At 35.6% G+C, this 22611-nt stretch overlaps 1 long non-coding RNA gene across 1 annotated transcript in view; it reads left to right on the forward strand.

Moving 5' to 3' along the window:
• The first annotated feature begins 1529 nt into the window (after positions 1 to 1529).
• Positions 1530 to 22611, forward strand: part of LOC116243891 (uncharacterized) — a 284812-nt gene continuing 263730 nt past the window's right edge. Inside the window, exons 1-2 of the long non-coding RNA XR_016470888.1 lie at positions 1530 to 2038; positions 15633 to 15680. This is a non-coding gene — a long non-coding RNA (uncharacterized LOC116243891). The remainder of the gene's footprint in view (positions 2039 to 15632; positions 15681 to 22611) is intronic.

Here is a 22611-nt window from a genome sequence, read left to right on the forward strand (position 1 = left end):
ATTATTTGAGGGTGTGCATTTATACTAGTTCTGGAATTAATTCACGCATTGGTTGTTTTATGTATACTTTCTGATTCTGTTCAGTGTCACAAAATATATTGAAAACTCTTAACACCTTTTAAAACTCGATTCGCTTCTGATGCAATAACAGAGATTGGTCCAATAAAGTAGAATGAAAATCCATTTGTGAACCTTTTTGCTGAAGTATATTAAAAAAAATCTCTGGTTATTTGAGCTTACCTTATAAAATGTTTACATGCCATTAAATAGTACTAACATCTCCTGTGTAAATTAAATGGGCTGTGATGTTCCCTGTGTCCTAAAGAGCAGTAGTACTTGTGGCTATAAAAATACCTTCATGTAATAAATCAAATGCTCTGCTCCTAAAACTGGAATTATAAAAATAAAGGGACACGATCCCTTCCTAATTAGCTTGTCTGTACATGCTATGCAAGAACTATAAACAAAGGTGTATTTTAACTTCAGGAGTTTCTATATTTCAGCATAGTTTAACGGCTAGTACCTGGTGCAGGAGGGAGAATTTAGTTTTCAGAATAATGTGAAGTAATTTGTTAATGTGTGCTAGTTTGTTACAGATATACCCATCTCTATAAAAGATGGCAGGTAGAGCTCTTTGACAATACAAAAGTCTGACACAAGTCTAAATTCAGAGGGAAGGTAGGCAGTGAAGTAAGCTGATCCTTTTCATGCTTACTTAAAATACTTGATTTCATCCATTTATTTGACTTATAAGTGGGAGGCAGCCTAGTGTGTCACGAGGGCAGGTACACACCTAGAGCTGAATTAGAGCCCTCTTCTTCCTCAGTTAATATGTTTGTGTATGCTCCTTAACTTTCTCTCCCTGTTATGTTCCTTTCCACTATACCTTTTGCAAATAATCTTTGCTAAAATGAGAATTTGCCAAATCTTCCTGCTTCCATCAAGTTTTTGGCATCTGTTGCCAGCAATATCTTTAGATAAACCTATTCTGCGAGGTGTTAAATGGATGTTGTCATGGCTGTGAGGAGCTCCTCTGAGCCATTCTATCTTCTGGAGCCACTTTCTGTCTAGTATAGATCTGAATGTTACAGAAACTTAGTGAACAGCTGGAAGAATTACACTAGCAAGGAAAAGGTTTTGTATCATGCATAATTTTGACATCATAATTTCATTTGAAATTAAGTGGATGAATACACAGTAGTTACCATCAATAAATGGCACGTAATCTTACCTAGACTGATCCTTGAAAGAGATTTACTACTTCCCCACTGATTGTATTGTCCGAGGCGAAACTGTTGCAGTGTGTGCAACAAATGGCCAAAGGCTGAAGCAGTCTCCAGCTTCCCTAAAGATGAGCGCACAGGACATGTGCCGACCTACAAAGCTGGTTTATATTCAAATACAAGAAGAACTTTTGTTTTAAAAATACAAAAAGGTTGAAAATGGTTCTCCCCTCAGCTCAGAAAGGCTTTGCAGGAATGTGGTATGGGAGCAGAGCCCTCTCTGCTCTGGCAGGTGTGAGGGTTTCTCCCTGCAGAGGTTTCTGTTTTAAGGGGCTCCGAGGCTGCTGGTGTGAGGATGGTGTGAGGAGGGGCTCATCCTCATGGAAAAACTGAAGGAAATGCTGTGCTGAGGCTTGCAGCTTTTGGAGGACAGCTGGTCCCCTTGTTCCCCGGCTGCTGCCAGGAGCAGCTTGGCACCTCCCACGGGGGCAGCCTGAGGAAATGTGGGAGAACCTTCCGGAACTGGAAGGTTCCTCCAGCAAAGCTGCACCCAACTGCAGTTATTCCTTCACACTGTGGCAAGAGAGAGCAGCCACAGCTACCTGCTGTGCTTCCACTGTCATCCCGCTGTATTTTGTCCCTGTTGAACCCGTTGTTGGTGAAGTGCATGGACATGACCTGAAGGTCTCTGTGATGGTGCCTGAGGGGCGGTGAGGGCTGTGCTGCAGCTCCCTGTCAGGACCTGGCACTGTGAGGAACCGCCGGCCCTGTGCTGCTCCAGCTGCCACGTGTGGGGATTCCTATGAGCCTTCAGGGTAAGGATTCAACAGGGGAAGCAATGAACAGTAGGTTTTGGCAAGCGTGTAGTGAAAGGAACTGTCTTGTTGCTGTTTGCAATGCACCGTTTTGCCTTTTGTGTGGTAGGTAAGTGTGGTGCGTGCCGCCGTTCGGGAGGCCCTGCCGGGAGCGGCTGTGTCTGGCAGCAGCTCAAGTCTGACTGGATTAATTGTATCGTGAAACTTTAACACGTTATTTAATTGCCCCTTTCTAAGGGAGCAGGATAACTGGTGTGGTTATGTTGCAAGTAGTTCTCTCAGCGTGGCGGAACCTTGAATTCAGAGGTGTTTTCACACAAACCTGTGAGGAGCATTGCTCTCTTCACTAAGTTAGTACGGCTCTGAAGTCATCAGCATGGGAAGGAGAGATGAGGTCAGGATTGCTGAGCTCTGTTTTCTCCTTGTGTCTGTTCTGCTTGGCCTGATGCATGTGTGTGATAAGTTCAGTTGGTGGAAGGCATTAATTACTGAATTCTACACGTGAAATCTTCATCTTGCACCTTTATTGTGGAAAATAGAGGAATTAGCATGTAAAGTAAGCACAGGAGGCATTCAGCTGGCCTTTGAGTGGAAGAGGTGGAGCTGAGGCCCTGGGGTAGCACACCCTGCTGCTGTGCTCCCAGGGGCAGCCATGGTCTCTGTACGTCTGGAAACGCGTGCTTAATAATTTTAATGACTTGCTACATGATGCTTCAAATGTGATTCGCAGTTAATTTATGTGGCCCAATGCAGAGGACTAACTGCAGTCTTCAGTTTTCCATTGGAGCGAGGCTGAGTAGTTGGGTTGAATCATAAACGAAATGTTCTCAGCCAGTTCATTTCTAGTTCACTGTAGGAAACCTGAGATGCCATCAAAATTATATTTCTTATTGGGAAGCCACAGACTATTTTTGGTCAGATTTAATTTTAATGTTACTGAAAATTTTGACCTGTGCTCTATAGAAAATTATAATATTATTTCATCGGATGGATTGTGGGAATGTGTATTGATGCATGGATCTTAATTATTTTAATTCCTTAACATTATCAGCAACAGACATATGATTATAGTAATGCAATTCTCTTTAACACAGTCTGTATAAATACATTGATTTTATAGCTCCCCAAACTGATTACATTAATATCTGTGCATAATTAGTTTACACATTACTAAATTACTGACAGATTAAAAGTGAAATAGTGCAGTTCATACATGGCCGCATAACTGCCAGAAAGGAAATTAATATGGATTCAAATGGTCCTTGGAGACCTGAGCTGAAATAGCAGAAATCTATAAAGACTGCTTGCATTAGGAAATTTCTATCACCAACATGTTTGTGGTTGATGCTTTGCTAAGTCTGTTAATATGGGTAATATTTAGCACAGGAAATGATGTTTGAATGATGCTTTTGCTGTTACCAGCTCAAGAATGTGTTTATTAAAAAGTAAATTCCTAACTTAAATGGCAATTAAATTGGATGTGAATATGAATTTTTAAATACTTTTCTAAGTGTTCCTAATGAAGTGGCAGTAGCATGAAGTAGCTTCTACTTAAGATGCACTTGAAAATGATAATGATTTTAGATACCACAAAAATTGAGAGCTTGCCCTCAGTCCTTCTCTCTCGGGACAAACATATATTAGAGATAATCCTGTATCAAAACTTGATCTGTTTGTAGAATCTTATATGCTTCCCTATTTCTGTCTTTAGAAGGATTTTAGTATAAACCATATAAAAAACTTTACATACAATCTATCAGCTGTTTACAGGTTTTTATCCATTGAATGAGTCTTGATAAAGACTGGGCAATCATTATGTAGGTATGGTAGGAACAAGCCTTCTAGAGGGTAAGGAAGAAACAGAGTAGAGAAGCAAGAGCAATCCCTCCCCAAAATAAAAGATTCACTCTGCTTCTGTAATATGATTTTTAGTGCTTTCATGCGCTCACATCCACAGCTTCTGCTAAAGTTGGAGTAACAACCACTAAGGTATCAACAGATTTCATTCTGGGTTTGTTAATTTCTTTCTCTTAAATATGTGGTTGTTCTAAATGGGGATGATATGTAGGTTTGAGATTTCACATGGAATTGCCTTAACTTCACGCTCTGGGTGAAAACAGGTTTCATGTTTAAGCTAATACCAATTTTAACTGTGTGATCCAAGTAGTCACTTGGACTCATTAGAACTGTATTTATGATTGCAGGGTAAATACTTCACATTCACCAGTCTGCACTGGAATTAATTGTATGTACATGCCAATTTACTTCTGGGTTTGGAACTGAGATAGATCTTGTGAAACATGATGATTTTGTTTGTAAGGTTTTTTTGTTTTGTAAACATTTCCATCAGTTATGCAGTGAGATGCCATATGGGAGGTCTGCCAGAATTCATGAAGACCATATGAAATACATTTGGCAGACCTGTTGTGTATTACCACTGGATTGTCGTGTGTCTAGCTGGACTACCATGAAGTGCCTCACTTCATGCAAGGCAATGGAAGCTACTGTTGGTCACATTGGTCATGTGGAAAAAGCAGTAGCCAAAATTTCTGAGGGGAAGAAAGGACTGAACATAAATTTAAGAAGACCAAAGATCTGGAGCTAGATTTTTAGGATTAGGCAGCTATAAAGAGACAGAATTGTGATGAACTGTACCTTAAGTGCATGTATTGTGGTGTTAGTTTTGTTTTTTAAAGAAGAATCTCTTCTGCTTTCTTGGGTGGGAAATTTGTATGAGGTAGATCAGGAACCCTCTGCTGTATTAACAAATATGTTATTTACTGGACCGTCAGCATTGCATTTATAGTTCTTTATAAAAAAGTTATTGCCAAATACTGCTACTAATCAAATATATTTGTATGGTATTTCAAGTGGGATGGATAAAACAATTTTACAGCTGTTACAGCATCCTTGTTTTAGGCCAAATTTTGAAACATCTATAATGCCTAATATGGTCTAGACAGAGTTTGAATGATAGCATCAAGTAAATAAAGGGCTTTGTTCATGGAGATCTGTTTAGTGCATAAGACATTTAATGCAACCAATTGCCTTGCTTAAAACTCCTTTGTGGATTTTGAATGGACAGTGGGTATAACCTGATAGTGTAGCAAGACATTATTAAGAATTGATTAACTCTTACTTGATGATTGTGTTGATTAAATCACTATGAATGTTACATTTGGTAAGTTTTTCAAAGTCACTTTGATGTTAGTGATATGGGTCTCCTGGAATTGCTGCTTTTGATAAAGAAATCTATTTACATATATTACGTGTTTTAGTAGTAGATGTAGTGAAATGGGAGACAAGATCAAATTAGTAGATTGTCTTGCTTATCTAAGGATATCAAGGTCTGGAAGTTATAACTTTCGTACTAATAATACGGTTCTAAGAAGAACCTATGTAAAATAAAATAAATACACTGCTTTGCACTTTTTATTAGGAGCTTTCTGCTGCTAAAGCAGAGTTAGGATTGCTTATGAGCTGGTCACAAAGACTGTTTCTGTTTAATGAGGTATGTGAGTGTTGGAAGAATTGTGAAATATTAGACTGCAGTTTCCATAGATGTTAATTTGACATTTTTACTGGAGTATTCTCTTCACTTGTCTGTATCAAACAAGGCTATAACTAAATAATTATTTTGCTTTAGAACTTCATTTGCTTCAGTGCATCCCAATTTTTCAGACAGGTTCTTGCTGTTCTCTGTGTGAAAGCTCCCTGTGTTCAGGGAGTTTGAGTTTGAGCAATGTCATTTTGCCAGTTCTACTGGTTTCTTCACTAGATTGCTGGTTTTGTTTTTTGTTTGTTTGGTGTTTTTTTTTTTTTTTTTCTGTGTGTGTGGTGTTGTTTTTTTTTTTTCCTCTTTGTACCAACTGCAGGAAACTGAAGGTTGCAAATACTGAGTTTTTCACATAATAGCGCAAATTGACTTAGCAAATCAGTATGTCTTACTAAGGTTGCAAAGCTTTCCCACGTGAGATAAAATTGTTTAACGTTTTCCTGGGTATCTCAGACTTCTGATTTTCTAAATTGCATGCTCCTGGAAAGTATGTAATCATTAGCAATTCAATCAGTAGTGGAACAATTCATAGACTTAAGAAGTATGAAGAGTTGAAGCACATACGTGGATTGCACACTGCATGGAGGATGGAGGTGTAGTAGTATAAAACATTGCTAATCTCTTCAGGAGAGAAGCTTTCCTCTTTTGGAGATGAATTGCTCAGATGATCATGCAAGAGAAATCAACACTGTTTTCTTATATCCAACTGTTCCATCCATACAGCTATGTCAAATTCTCATTCTGGATAATTGATTCTTAAATCCAGTTGCTCTGAAAACTAAAAGCTTAGTTATGGAGAAATATGATTTTTGTATCTGAAGATGGATTTTGTCTTGTTTACCTATGCTAAACAGCCCTCTAATCAACTCAGAAATTCAGTGGCAGCTTACGCTGGTTAACATAATTGCAAAGAAAAGATGAGATATAATATATTTGGATGAAGATACTGGTGAAATTTATTCCTGTTTCATGAGAGCTGCCTTAATAAAGCATACAAGATCTTAATTCTTGTTAAAATGTCACTCAAAATTGATCTCGACACAGTCAGTTTAAAATTTTTCTTTATTTCTGCCAGCATGATTGTTTTCTCCTATGTGTTTGTTAGTTTGTTCTTCTCTCTTCTCTCTTCTCTCTTCTCTCTTCTCTCTTCTCTCTTCTCTCTTCTCTCTTCTCTCTTCTCTCTTCTCTCTTCTCTCTTCTCTCTTCTCTCTTCTCTCTTCTCTCTTCTCTCTTCTCTCTTCTCTCTTCTCTCCACAAAACGATCATGCTTCTTAATTAGAAAATCTCTACTACTGGCAATTTGGAATGTAGTTATTGCTTATGAATCTACTTGAGTGAGAGAAAACTTGGTCTTCTAATAGTTGTATCTTCATTGTAGATATCTTCCTTTGGCACTGAACTTACAACTTTTCACTTACATCACCACCTGCAAGATTCTTGAGTGTGCTTTTGGTTTTAGGTGTGTTCTCTTCATTGTGTGAAATCAAAGAGCTGGAATGGAGCATTAAAATTTTTGCTTAACTTACTTGGGTGTTAGAAAAGAATTTGAGAGATGCTTATTGAAATGTGAGTGCCTCATGTCTTCAGTAGTGTTTTCATCACAGATTCAACATTAAAAAGTGCAAGAAGTTTACTAAAAATAAGAACACACTTCATTTTGGAGTAAGTACAGAAGAGCTTTAAAATGAAGGTGTTAAAGAGATGCCTCATTATTGTAATGTGTTGAGAAGTATTTAAGGTTTTGTTTAATGTATTGAAACAGGGAGTACCATCACAGCACTGAAGGCTCTCTGATTGGACACCCACTGAACAACCTGAACATGTTAGCATGTTTAACAAACTGTTCACTAGGGGTTATTTTGATAGTGAAAGGACTATCAAGGAGTAATGGTTGGTGGAGTGACTGAGGTGGTTTTTTGTTTCTTTCTAAGTGGATTATTAAATTAAATAATTAATGATCCAGTGTTAGGGAACTACTAGTTAAAGAGTACTTTCCTAACCCGGTAAGGAAATGAATTATTTTCATTTGTCCTTGTATAGCAGACAGCAAATGTTTGGTATTTACAGATTTCTTTTCTCTTTTACTTGAAAAAAAGTACATTGGTGATTTCATGGTTTCTTTGAAAGTCAGCCCTTTAAGACAAGGAACAGAACAGCTCTTAAATAAAATAAAAAATTTTGTTAAAAGTTCTGTCTATAATTTTCTATTAGTTCTGCTGTTCCATAAGAATGATGAGAGTGGTTTTCTGAATTCTGAGAAGTAAATTTAGATTTTCCTTGTCTTACAAAAATAGTTTAAATTTCATGAGTGTTTCCTCAATTTGTGTTTATACATGGAAGAGTGTTTCTAATTAGAGAACTATTTCAGATTTATACAGTGGTATAAATCAGGATACGTTAGGATAGAATTTTAAAATTTGAAGTGTAAATTGATTGTTATTTTAAAACAATTTATGAAAAGGTTGACTTTTCACAAAGGAGAAGGGGCAGGTTCATTTAGTATAATATATGGGGCTCAAGGGTTTGCTCAAGGCTCAAGGGTTGGAAAAGCTTTGACTTTAATGAGAAAGTTTCCTGACTTTTTATATGAATGGATTAGTGAGTTGATTACAAATATTCATATGAGTATATTCAGCAATACATAAGAAGCTGGGTAATTGATACCCATTGCCTCCTTCATGATCAATAGCTTGTGGCATTTATTTCAAAATTCCTTCTTTTTTTTTGGTTATGTGAGTGATGGTGAGATGAAGGGGAGGAATAGGAGGTCATTTTTCTTTCCTCCAAATTAAATATGGGTGCTTCTGTTTACCCAAATATTGAAATTGAATGATATGACCTGTGTAGGGCTATATTTACAGCTCTTTGGCAAACAGATGAAGCAAGTCTGCAGCCTGCAGAGATGTAGCCCTGCATTAATAGTTGCTTGTGTCAGCATATCAGATTTTCTGGAATGCAAACCACATTAACGTATATATATATGTGTGTGTGTGTATTCTATTTCCTGTAAATCTCATTAAACCACTGAAATTAACTCAGGTTTTTTTTTTTTTTTTTTTTTTTTTTTAATTTATATCAACTTCTACTTAGCAACACTTGTAGCAGCACTTACAAATACATATCTGATATCCATGTGTTTCTGTATGGCAATGAGCAAACACGATTACTTGTTATTGTACTTTTTTCCTTGCAACAACGTAGTTAAAAGTTGTTGTGCAGTTCAGACCAGTTCTCCCGACTATGCTGTACATGCATCAGTAAACAACATGGACTTACAAAACCTAATTTTAAGGAGAACTAATTAAATTTTGAATCCAGAGCACATAAATATATATATATTTCTTGAATGTTTTCAAGAATGAAAATCCTACAAGCTACTCTAGTTCTGCTAAATCCCTAGCCCTGTGAAACCAAGAAAATGAATATTCAATATTTTTCCATTTGAGTCTCTTGACATGCTATTGATTCACTTTATTTTCCCAACTATTTTCTGACAGATTTCCCAATGTGGATTACTTATGTGCTTTGATACTCATTTTGTGACTGCCTTTGAATAGCTTATCAGATTTCTAACTGCAGCAAACTCTTCACTACAGCTAGAAAGTACTGAGCAAGGCCCTTGGAATTCATGCGTTTGCTACTGCTGGCATGTTCAATATACTATTATCAGTACCCAAAAGAGTGTTATCTGAATGGAAAGAATATTGAAGATGTAGGAATTCAATTCTGCTTCGTTGACTCACTGTTTCAACACTGATGAAAGAAGCTGAGCATTCTGACATGCAGTTTTCCATCTGCCTTCCATGTTTTATCTGTACTTGGTATATTTCAGCATATATTTAGTCTATTTAGTCTAGGTAATAGCCAGGGTATTAAAATGAAGTAAAGGTGCAAAAATAGCATAAATTCACAAGATCTAATGCTGTATGAATTGCTTATAGAATTTCTGTGTTCAGGAGATGTCCTTCTCAAATGTAGTTCTTGCACTCAGCTGATCTGAAAAACCTATAAAAGTGACGGTGCATTTTTGTTTCACTGTGTAAATATGCATACATGTGAGACAACAATAATAAAACAAGAGGTTTGGAAATGCAGCCCTCCTTACCCTAGGTTTAAGAGGGAGAAAACATGGTCTAGACAGAATTTGATTCATTGTTCCTTTCTCAACTTTTTTTCTGCTGCGGACTGGTCCTGGTCCTTATTGAAGTCCTCCTTCTGCTAAGGTATTTTTTTTAAGCAGAAGTAAGCTTTTAAATGGTTCACTTTTCACCTTGAAAAGTGCATTCTTAAAAATTTTGAAGCTAGCCTGTTTACATCTTGCTACAGAGAGGAGAGAGGATTTACCTCAGCAAGTACAATATCCTTGTAGATGTCTGTCCTGACTTTACTGCTGGTCCTGGAGATCTCTTATATAAGAGACCCCTACTAGTTGCATGGTGTTTTCTGCTCTGGTTTCAAATAAGATGATTTTGTGGTGTGAGAATTCAGGCTCCTGTCTGCTGTGCCCAAATTTATTGGTTTCTAAACTCACCTCTTACGCAAGAACTCTGGAAAAGGGTGTTGCAGTCAAAAAGTCAAGTTTTTCACCTTTCAGTGGGGCCTGGTCACATTCAGCAAATCCTTAGCAAATGGTAGTGCTTGAGTTAGTTATTTTTTCCCATCTGTATGATTTGATTAACACATAACAGTTTCCTTAAGATGAGATTAGCCTGGTATGTTGCACAGTGATTTTGCTTGATTGGATTAAAAAAGTGCAAACAGTTGTGATAAGAATGAGAACTGAGATCTGAGATACGAATTTCTTCTTATATACCTTTTTATTTATTTTTCAAATTCATATTTTTCTAGTTGTGTCATAGAAACTAGATGATAGTCCCTTCTTAACCAATCCATTCTGTGATCCCCTGTTTCTATGAAATAGGCTGTATTGCATCATTTCATTTTTCAGTTTCTCAAGTAGATTAAGAAATTAAGAGATTATTTTCCTGGAGATCATCAAAACATTTAGTTAAGAGTGATTTAAATAGTCCAATGTGCTTGTTCCTCTGATAACAGCAAGCAGTTCTGGCAGACTCTGGTAAGCAGTCCTTTGAGGTCATTACAATTTTATAGGCATCTTGATTAATTGATATCAATTAATAGCAGCTATTACTCTGAAATGGAAATTATTAAAAAGTCAGATAGAAATTCTGACTTAAATGACAGTCTCACATTCTCTACAAATGACAGTCTCACATTCTCTACTTTGTTGACATAGAGATGACTTCTTTGAGCAGTGATGTTGACTAGGGGTGAGAATGTCTGTGTGTCCATGGAGAGCTAGAAATCTTAAAGATACTTCAGTTCTGTAAATCCCAGGAAAATGTGATGTTTAGAATAAAAATTCTTTATTCCACTGAAGGGAAGAGTATAATGTAACCTCAGCCTTCATGGGAAATCAAGGAAGCCATGTGAGCCATCAAACTTAGGACACAGCCCTGTAGGATAGGAGGCTTCATTAGTTTTGCTCCCTCAGAAACTGATTGGCTTGGTCTGGAGTCACGTTTACCTAAAACAAAACTTATTACTGTGGAAAAAGCCCACACAAGTGGCACAAAAACTGACCAGCTAATTTAGAAAACCTCGCTATAAATAATGCTGTCAAATGTGCATGCTAATATGGAAGGAAAGAAGGAAAATATTTTCTCTCTCCCTGCTGTGTATGTTCACAACTGGTTATTCACAAACAAGCCACAGATTTGAGAGTAAGTAATTTACAGTGAATAAATTCCTGATCAATGGTGTTAAAAAGCATTCACTGCCACAAATCCTATGCTGATGCTAGAGATGTTAACAAATTTTTTTAATAAAATCTTAGGGAAAAAATGGGTTGAAGATGATCTAGAGGTCAGTTGGAAAAGAAAGGTTGTCTAGTCCAACCTTCTCAGAGCAGGAGTGACTTCCTAGTTAGGTGAGATTGCTCATGGCTTATCCAGTTTAATTCAGAAGATCTCAGAAGTTGGAGGTAAGTCTCTTTAGGTATCTACTGTAGTGATTAAACACTTATTTCTTCTCCAGGGCATTTTTCTGCAGACGTTTGTTTGCGGAACTGCTACCTACTCACTCAGTCCTTAGCCTGTACTCCTCTGTGGAGCTGCTGTAGCCTTTCCACCTGCATTTGAATTCTCAGATTTCTCCAGTTTTTCTGGCTTATGAGATCTCTTTGAATATACATAAAATGTTTCCATCCACAATCAATTTGGCATCATATATAAAAACTGCGTGTAATTTACATGTCCCCATGCTGGTCATGGATGACACTGTTAGTTTTTAAACCAGTTCATCTTGCTCACTGGTTTCAACCCCGTCAAACTCTGGGCTTTGAATGGAGGTAGGAGATATTTCATATTTTACTCCTACAACCTGAAATCTACCCTAGTCCCTATCTTTTGTTACTCATGCTTATTTGAGAACTGGTCACTGTTGTAAGACATAACATGGTACAGCTGTCCAGGGACTTCACAAGATTTTTTTCCTTCACCCTTTTATCCAATAACAGCATTGTATGTCATTTCAAAGCTTGTGTTCATAATGATAATGCAGATGTAGTGTACGAAAATTAAGACGTCCTCAAAACTTTTCAAGCTGAAGGCACAATATGCATGTATTTGAGATCATTCTTGCTAATTCTTTAATTGGTTGCTGAAGTTAGTATTTATGATACTGTGTTAGTGGAAAAAATTGCATGTCAGTATTCTGGAACAACAATGACGTGTTTGTTAATGCTAGACATTTACAGCCGTAGCTGTCCATAAATAAGCAACCATTCAGACTTGTTCAGTGTCAGGATGTAGTGGTCTCAAGTATTCAGGAGTCCGTGGGCAATCATATATTCAGCAAGTAATATCCACAAACCACAATTTTCATTTTATTTATGTATTTATTTTGTCTGCCGGCTTCAGTTTTAATTTTAGTTTCTTGGACTGTGGGCAGTGGCTATTGGAGAATGTTGGTCTTAGATAACTGTCATGGATAAATACTTCTACATTAGTTCAAAGCATACTTACCTAATTTCTATGCTATTAAATGACATTTACATCCTAATTAGCCATATCTAGCTGACTTTTTTTTTTTACCTTTTATAATTCACATATCAGTTTCCAGTGAAGCTTTTAACTAACTGGGATTTCTTACTGATTTAGTTTGAACAGTGTTTAATTAAAATGCAGTTTGTGACAAGTCTTATCTTGGCTAACACTGAGGTGGGTTGCTTTGGTTTGTTGTTTTCTCATTGTTTTGTTTTTAAAGGCTTGGTTTATTGGGGTACTTGGCAAAATTGTGGAGGAAAAAAATCCAAACATTTCCTTTCCCGCACAGTCTGTAATGCAAATGCATTAAATCTCTTGGAATTAGTGAAAAAGAATCTCTTTTGTGGTTAGTTACTTATATGAGAGGTTTTATGTATTTTCAAATGCTGTTCTAAAAGTTTAAAAGAAAGGAAAAATGAACTTTTATTTAAAGATTATCGGAAGTGAAGTCATCTTATTTCTACAACACTATGTGTTATGTGAACTCTCCTGTTACTTATGAGCCTAGAGATTTCATCTGAGCTATTGGATTCTGGGCACAAGTTGACTGAATGTATGTGCAAGATGATACACATGTAGAAGGGTCAACTTACAAATTCTAAACTAGTTTGTTGTGTGTCATTTAAAACATCTGTAAGAATATTAGACATTAACAAGAATGTAGATAGTTTTTACAAGAACACAAGTCAAATGTTTATAAATGATGTTTGAAATAGCTCATTGGGCACCTCTTGGTGTTGGTGACTTGCTATATTTTGTAGTTTCTTATCTACCAAAATTGTATCTTTCCAGTGATAAGAAGGAATTGAAATAAAATTTATGCTATATGTTAATGTGGTAAAGATACAGCTACAAGAATTTTGTTGTTAGTAGCGCCAAATAGGTAATATAGTTCAGCTGGAGATAGTACTACGGATCACTTTGTCATGTTGTCTTTCTTTGGTGATGATGGTTGTTTTACCAACTGCTGTTTTCTTAAAACTGGTGCACCAAACTTTGACATGACATCACACTGAGAAATTCGCGTGGTTACTACAGGGACTAACAAAATGATATTATTAAATATTAGTTGCTGAGTCACTGAAGTTCAGCAACAATTCCACTATAATTTGAAGTAGAACCATATCGTGATATGAGCATTACCACATCAAACATTATAGAACTACATGTGGGGTAGAGAGCTTTCTAAACTAACAGCCATTTGTATTTTTGAAATTTGGCTGTTATGACACATGGCACTGCTGACAGAGGAGTGTGTGATAATGCCTCATAGACACTTCTCAAGGCTTTTTCTTCTGATCTGCTACCCAACCACCTTACTCTTTTTCTACTAATGCCAGTGCTAACCAAAATTCCTGTATTTTCAGTTTTGTGGTATGGATAGACACACAGTGATGCATTGCCCTTTAGCTATGTGCAGCTTTGTAGAAACTCATGCTAGCTTCAGGAGGTGATGGGCAGACAGGTTCGATTCATAGTTTACTAAATGGAAAACAGAGGATTTTGGACATTTATCTTCTTTTTATTTATTTTTTTCTCAGATGTTACACTGGCTTAAATGTGAAATGCTAAATGTGCTTCAAGGTGTTGGAGCTGTTTCAGTTCTGTTGATGCAAAACGTCATTTGACTGGTTTATGGGGAGGAAGAGAGGGTAGAGGAAGAAGAAGGGTTCTTCAGATTCTTTATTTTTGCCTTCAAGATGTGAGCCAGTTCTTTATTGAAACTGGTAGGAGTAGGTTTGCTTTACCAGGCACTGAACTGAGTTTTAACCATGCTTGGTTAACTCAGCAATAGGATTTTCCAAGAGGTTGTCCTGTTATTCTGCAAAGGGAGTTCAGCTAATGCCAGTTACCTGTTTCTTGCTCATGTTGCCCAGTGTGCTCTATAAATCCCACAAGCAGGCCAGCTGTTTATCATCAAGCTGTCACAGAGAGCGCTATGGCCAGGACCCCACAGTGGGTACTAAACGTGTGATATTTTTGGTATGTACCAGCTAAGGCCTCTACGCACCTCATGAAACAGGCATCAAGTAAACAAATTAATTTATGGGGACCAGTCAGAGGTGTGAGCAGAACTTGGGTTTCCCATCTGTAGAATTCCACTACCACAGTTTGGGAGGTGTCACTGAGGAAGGAGTTTCAGACCCAATCCTATCATTTGATCTCTTACAGTGTGAGGGTGGTGCTTACACTAACTGCTCCACTAATGCTGCAGGATTTTTAGCTTTCATTTTTGTGTCACATCTACAGCTACTGCTGATATGTAGTCTGCATAGAAAAAAAGGTTAGCAATTCAGAAGAGGGCTGGATACTCTCATTTTTGGTGGGAATTTTTTTTGTTGTTGTTGATGTGGAAAAGAATTCCTATTAAAGCAAGGTTGGTTGTATTTTCCTTTTAAAGAACAATGAAAGAATAAAAATGAAAATTGAAACAATTTCCCAACTTGTTTACCAGTCATTTCTTGTAAAATATTCCTGAAGCTGTTTTAGCTTTCACAGTCATGTAACGATAGCATTCTTGTAGTCACTCCTTTTTAATCTGTCTGCACAAATGAAGCCTGGACAAAATGAAAATAAATTCTTCACTAGTTCTATTTGTGTATTTTTTTACTTATTTATTCTAAAGTAAAAATAAAACAACTGTTTCTGAATGTAGCATTTATGAAGTAGTGATTAATCTAGGATAGAAGCCATTATGACATTCTTGCTTAAGAAAACAAAAAAAAAGATCAGTATTCAGAAGATTCCTAAATGCCTTCTAAATTTCCTTCCAAGAGCAATCTAGATTAAGGCAAAATTATGTTTATTAGAGAGTTTAAAAGGAGCTGTTCCCAGGGCTTGGAGAAAGGAAATTCAGCTTTCTCCCTTCTTTGAATGAAGCTCTCCTGCTCAAATTTCATCTCTGTATAATTTTCAGATGTCTTCACGCACTCATGGTATGACACTCTTTCTCTCTGTCATTCTCTTTCAGTTTGTACTGTGAATCCATGCAGAATCCTACAAATCCTGTGAAACTAAGGTGAGTGAAATGTCATCTTTTTAGATTTCAGATAGCGCGAATAATTGGACTGTTTTCCAAAGGCCATTGTTCAAACCAGCAGATGGTGCTATGCAGCATCTTATGAGTCCACATTATCAATTTGAGTATTTTTTGAACCAGAAAACTACTTAAAGTTTCTATTGCAACTCCTGAGTTGAAACAAATGTTTGTGAAATTAAGCAGTGATTTCCTTTAGTCTGGGGGACTATTTTACTGGCTATGTTTTCAGTCTTTAGATGTTAGCATAGGCCATACATTGTTTTCTTTTTTTCCTGATGGAATCAGGGCTACCCAACTACACAGAAAGTAACTGTAACTGTTCATATGACTTAGTAAAGGTTTGAATTTTCTTAGAGAGTAACAATAAAACTTTCATATAAGAGCTAAAATGGCTTAGAAGAGAGAGAAATTCTGGGAACTGTAAGTAAAACCAACAGCTAAGCCTTTTATTTATGGATTACAGATGAAGGGAGGTTTTTATTTTTTTATTTTCTTTCAACGGTGACCCTAGCTGTATGAATAGTATAAAACAGCTGAAATGTTCAGTTACGTACTGAATAAAAACTGAGGTTCAAAAAAAATGTTCAGCAAGGTAATACACTCTGGACATATATTTTAATGATTCCATACCAGAAGAAGTTGCCTCCTATTCAGATATAAATTGCAATATAGCTGTACATTCAGCCGTGACATTCAGTTATTTAGCAAAAGGGTTAAGTGAAAATTCTGATGCAAGAATCAAATATTGAGCACTTGAATTGTAAATAAGATTGTTCCAAGGTTTCAATTTGCAGTATTAGTCAGTGACAAGTACAACATTTTTAATGCATGCCATAAGATTAGTCTACCCAAAGAAAACAAGCAACAGTCTGTGTGCATCTCTAGCAATTGGTTAGGGTTATATGTATGCAGCTTTGTTTCTGATAATGGATTCAAGTTCAACATAAATAAAAACAGTGTACATTAAGGAGGATAAATATCTAACTGCCATAATCTGCAACGGGAATTGAATGGCAATAAACATGCTAACTATGGAAAACAATTCTTTAGAACAAGAAGTAGCTAGTTGGATGATTATTAGGAAAGTATATGTACTTCTTTTGTCTATTAAGCCTTCAAAGATGCAATCTATAACTCTTAATACGCTTTTTTTTTGAAATTGGACAGTTTGAGCATTTTAAATATGAGATGGGATTGTATTATGTGAGCTATACAGAATTTGTTGTGCTGTACAAAAGTAGATCCTTTGTAGAATCTGAGATCAGTAGAGAGCAGAGCTATGCAACTAAAAGCTTTGATACAATTTGAAATAGCTTTAATATGAGAGTTCAGTTTTAGTTGATAGCGATTTTTTCTTAACATTTTAAAGTGGGAAATAATATATTTAATATCAGTATGTATGAGCAAGGTATAAATAGTATCTTATATATCTCGGTTTTAAGTAATGTTTAAAAGTATATTTATCTAAGTATCTATCTAAGTAGTTGCTTAGATAGAAAAAGAATGCAGAGTCTGGGTATTTGCTTTCAAAGCATGTGATACAGGCCCAGGCAGAATTATGTTTCTGCAGAGCACTGTGATTACTGATACTTATATCTAACAGAATTTAAATCTATCAGTACAGATGAATTGTTTGTAGCTGAACATATTGCTTTAGAAAATTACTAGGAAAATGTGACTTTGATTTGAATAACACAGATTCCTTTCCCAAAAAGGTGGTTTTTTATTTTTATTTTTTTAAATATCTGGATAATATGCTCATACAGCTTCATTCACCTGTTTACTTATGTAAAAAAACAAATAAAAACTGTATGACAGGTAGTCTTTCACTAATTTTGTATTTTTTAAAGTTAGCTTGTCTTGAAATATATGGCTTTCAATAAATATCGCTTTTCCTTCTAAACATGTGTCTCCCTTAGATATAACTCAAAACATGTAATACTTTGAAACTGACTGTCTTGTGTATTCTAAAGGATAACAAGAATGTACTATTGATAAATTACAGAATACAAGTAAGGATTTGAATAAGACAGATGCTGTCGATGCTCAGATTTAGCATCTTCATGTCAGCTGGTAATGTTACAGTTTTAATGCATCTTTAAGAAAGTCTGCCATTTAAACAGACATTAGAATTTGAAGCTTCTTGAACTTAATGTGAACTTACGTTATTCATCACAGGATTTAACAGTTAAAAACTTCTAAAAATACTAACAACTGTTTTAAAGTTACTTCTGTCAACTGAGTTACATTTCTGAATAATTAAACATTGGATTAAAAAGGTGATGATGGTATGCCATGTTTGTGCTGTGAGATTAGTGGATTAAAAATTGTAGTTAGGAGCTAAGAATCAGTATCACATCTTCAAGATTATAGTACTGCAGATAAAAATGTATTTCTGATGTCCTAATTCAGGCCGATTTATAGGGCTTACTGTCCACATGACATTAAAATTGTTCACAGTGAGTATGAATTCTTGTAGAGATTTCACTGTATTTATATGCAAGAAATATGCTTTAATATTTCTTTTCAGAGAAACAAGGCAATTTTTTAGTATAAGCTTTAAAACAGGAATATTTCAGAAATATGTGTATTTAATGATTATTTTCTGTGATTAAACTACGATGTAATTTCTTCATTTATTACCTATCTAATATCCTGAAACTGAAATGACTAAATCCCTTATCCTTGAACTCACTGCATTACTACACTTCATCTCACTTTGTCATTTAATTTGTATGGTTTCCAAATCGTGGTGATTATCATCTATTAGTACCCTTGGTGACAGAGGGCAGGACACTGTTGTATCAGAGTTAATAAAGCAGAAACACAAGCCTAATTACTATGGGAGGTAAGCCATGCTGGCAAGGTTTACCTTTCACATAAGGTTTACATGTGGTTAATACTTACAAATAAAACTTAGCTATACAAGGAAGATTTAATCTGAGTTAAATTATTATGTAAATGTGGTGCAAATGCTCTTAGAAGTAGCTTCTACCTCTGCAAATGTAGATTAAAAATTGTACATAGTGTGTACATGTCAACTTAAGGTTTATTCAAAATTTTTCTTTATGTAAGAATCTAAAAATACTTTTCATTATATTAAGTATAATATTTTTTATTTTGCTTCCACTGACTTATCACTCATGTGGTGTTGGCCCAGGTTTCTTACAAATCATAGTGATTTTAAAGATAAAATGGTTTAATCAGATAGTTCAAGTCTTGATGAATAACACGCGTTTTAAAAGAGAAATAAATCTGACATCTGCAAATATAGGTGTATTTAATTTACAGGATATTATATGTGCCTGGAAAGTTTTAAGTCATTGTCCGGGTGGTATTTATGATGACTCATTCTGAAGTGATGAAGTCTTTATTAAATAAAAAGAAATACACATAACTTTTTATGCTATGAAATTGAAAAACATTATGGTAGTTTACATAAGACTTTATACGAAATGTTTTATTGATTGACTGTATGTCAATTTTAATTTAGGCTTTATGATTCAATCTGTGTCTATTTTTAATTTAAGTGGATTACATTCCGTAAAGATCCTTTTACTGTATTGACTTGGATGTACCATATTATTAGGTACTATGAGTTCAGCTTCTACAAATCTGTTAATACATAAAACCATAAGAAGCCTCTTATGTTCAAACCAGGTTAGAGTGAAGACATCAGATTAATATTTGATCATGTAGAAGTGCCCTTAATCAGATTTACTTATTTCTCAGAGTGTTTCTGCAATTATCATAATTGTTGTGCTAAATATGTTTGTCTTTATATCTGGCTTTGGGTGTAATCTTCTCTCTTGAAACCCTTTCATTGTGGGACTCAGATTCCTGCACAAAACCCAATTAATATTAAGATGACAGTCCCTGATGAGTTTCCCGAGGAGCCAGCAGCTGAACAGACTCTGCAACGTTCTTAAGTATAGACTACTTGAATGATCAAGAGCATCTGAGGGAGACATACAATTCAATAATCCCTTTCTCAGGAAAGTCAAGAGTCCTGTGAGATAAGAGTGAAATCAAAGGAACACATCAGAAAGAAAATGACTGGTATAGTCTTGTAGTGTCTCTATTAAAATGCAAAAGTTATGGATTTTTTTAGGGGTGATGGGAACCTTTTCTGTTTTATTGATTTCTTTTTATAGTTTGATGATTTCTCTAAGATTATCTTAAAAGCTTAAAGAAAAAAGGCTTCATCAAAAGGTATTTCATGTGACAGGAGCATACATACTTCTTATTTCCATTATATTAACTAATACAGTGCATTTCAGTGGTTCCTAATTTGTGAAACTTAAACTTGAGCACTTTATATATGATGTTTGTTGTGTTTTTTATGCTGATGGTGACCCAAAAATGATAAAGAGGCCACGTGTTACCTAATACTGTAAGAACGATTACCTGAAAATATGAAGCTGAAAAAAAAGTAATACTGTATTTGGGGGGCTTTCTTGCAAGGTTAAGGCACCAAAATGGTAACTCCTGCACTTTTCTGATATCCTCTTCTGTGGTTTAATATCAACAACTAAATTTAGTGTCTGATGGCAACATGCTAACCTATTGATTTGTAGTCAGAAATGGGTTTCCTGTCACTTTAAAAGGGAAGCACTAAGGGGCAGTAAAAACAAGCCTGTCTGTTCTAAATGGAGCTCTGATTCAGGCTCAGTGCAATACTTTTTGATTTAGAAAGTTCACTTTTTTAAAAAAAGATTCTGCTGTTAGAATGAAACAGTCTCAAATTTTCCTTTACATTACAGGTTTTGTGTGTTTAAATTACTTCTGAAGCCCTTAACAAATATCTGTAATTAAGAATTTTGCTGTTAATGATTGTATTGCTGAAGCTGATATTTCTAGAGGTAAAAACACAAAATCAAGCAACTTAGTGCTACTAAGTGTTCTTTCATGATAGCTTTAAAGCATCAAGAAAGTTTCAATGTCTGAAACTTTTTAGACAGTATGAATATGAAGTGATTTAAAAAAAAAATCTTTCTTTAGGTTTTGGTGTTTTTCTGTTTTGTTTTGTTGTTTTTTTTACTCTTTTTTGGCTTTTCTTTTTTCTTTGCAATGTCCCTCAGATTTAAGTTTTATGCATTGCACTGGACAGACTTGTTCAGCTACATACTGATTTCTTTCAAAATTGGTAAGTTGTAATGGAAAGCAGCACAGGCACTTTCTAAAAGCAGATTTCTGTCTTACTCATCCTCAGTTTTCTGTTCAGTTTATTACATATTGTGATCAACGTTGCTGCTGAAGCCATTTTTCTAAGAATGTCTAATATTACATTATGAGCATGACTTGCCAACATAAGCATTTTTGTGCATTTCCTCATGCCAAACTAGAGTAAATTATGAAGGATGTAGAATAAAATGTTCCTTCTAATTTTCTTCTTCCTAATTAATATTCAAAAGAATCAAAGATGGAAAAAATGAATACTGAAATCATACATATGTATATGCCTTTTGAGCTTTAAAATAAAGGCAAAATACCCTCTTACTTGGTTAAAATCCAACTTAAGAGTCAACATACAAAGGTGACTGCTGTATAATATTAGACATATCTGTATTATGTGGGCATGTTACAGCTCCACCAGAATCTCTCGATAGTAATTATTATGCCAAGCACCCTGTTGGCACAATTACACTAAAGCTCTAATTAGTAGCAGTAAGATTAGAACCCCTACATGTTAAATCTGTAGAAGCAGAGCTGAGTGAAGGATTTAAAACAGTTTCAAAACACTGTATTGTCTTTATTACAGTCTTTATATTTCAGAAAAGAAAGGTTTTCTGTAAAATGCACTTAAAATAATCTGGTCCTGTCACTAAAAATAGGAAAGATAAGGCAATTGTAGTCAAACCTCAGTACTTGGCTTCTATATAGGTGCTCTGTATCTGAAGTGACAAATCTGGTGAACTCTAGTGGAAGTTATATTCTTCCTTTTACCTTTGATGAAATGATATATATTTTAGATGGAGTAAGCTTTTCTGGATATCTTCAGTTAGTTCTTAGGGACCACTGAGTATTTTGTGCAGTAGTTTTCTGGTATGCAATAATTCTCACATCAGATCTTAATCAGCAACTGAACATGGCTCTTGTTAATTCACACCTCTCAATTTCACACATCACTATTTTTCTTTTGGCAAAATAATGAAAACACGAAGTCCATCTGTAGCTTTACAGATAGTGCTGGGCAATGCCAGTCTGAATCTGAGTCCTTAACAGGGAAGAAACAGTGAGAAGCCAATGTAAACATTGTCAAAGGACTGATTTTGACTATTTTAAATATTGTAGTCTTTATCACTTGTCCAACAGAAAGCGTTTTAGCAGTCTTCAGGTGACTGATGATTCATCTGCATCCAGATTTAAGAATTCTACCAGAACAGGGGTTAAAATATCTACTTCTACATAACATTTTGCATATATCGTGAGGTGAATTCCCCCTCCCTCAACTGTTGAATCTTACATATAGCATGTTCAGCTGATGCACCAACTGTTCACCCTTAGAGAGGACAATATTTGTATGTCTGAAATATTTTCCTCCACCTCTTGTTCTTATTATAGTTTGTGCTTGGAAGCAAAGAAGATGCTATTTGTTTTAGAAACAACTATCTTACCAGTACTGAATTGGGATAATTCCCCTCATACCAGTGTAATTATTCTTATTTATAATATGCATCAATTTGTCACTGAGGGAAATGATTTTATGATTATTTTATTTTAATGTTTATTGGCGGAATAGTGTTGCTCCTATTAATGAAGGAAGCTGGATGCAAAGCTCTCTGAACCCAACCAAGGATGTTCCACTGGCTTCAGTCAGATTTGCATTCTGCAGTAGAAACAGACTTCATGGAGCTCTCCTCAGGCTCCTCCTGAGGGGATGAGTACAACTTCAGCAAGTTTCTCTAGG

This window comes from Phasianus colchicus, chromosome 13, assembly GCF_987193195.1.
Source record: "Phasianus colchicus chromosome 13, bPhaCol1.hap1.1, whole genome shotgun sequence".
NCBI classification, from domain to species: domain Eukaryota; kingdom Metazoa; phylum Chordata; class Aves; order Galliformes; family Phasianidae; genus Phasianus; species Phasianus colchicus.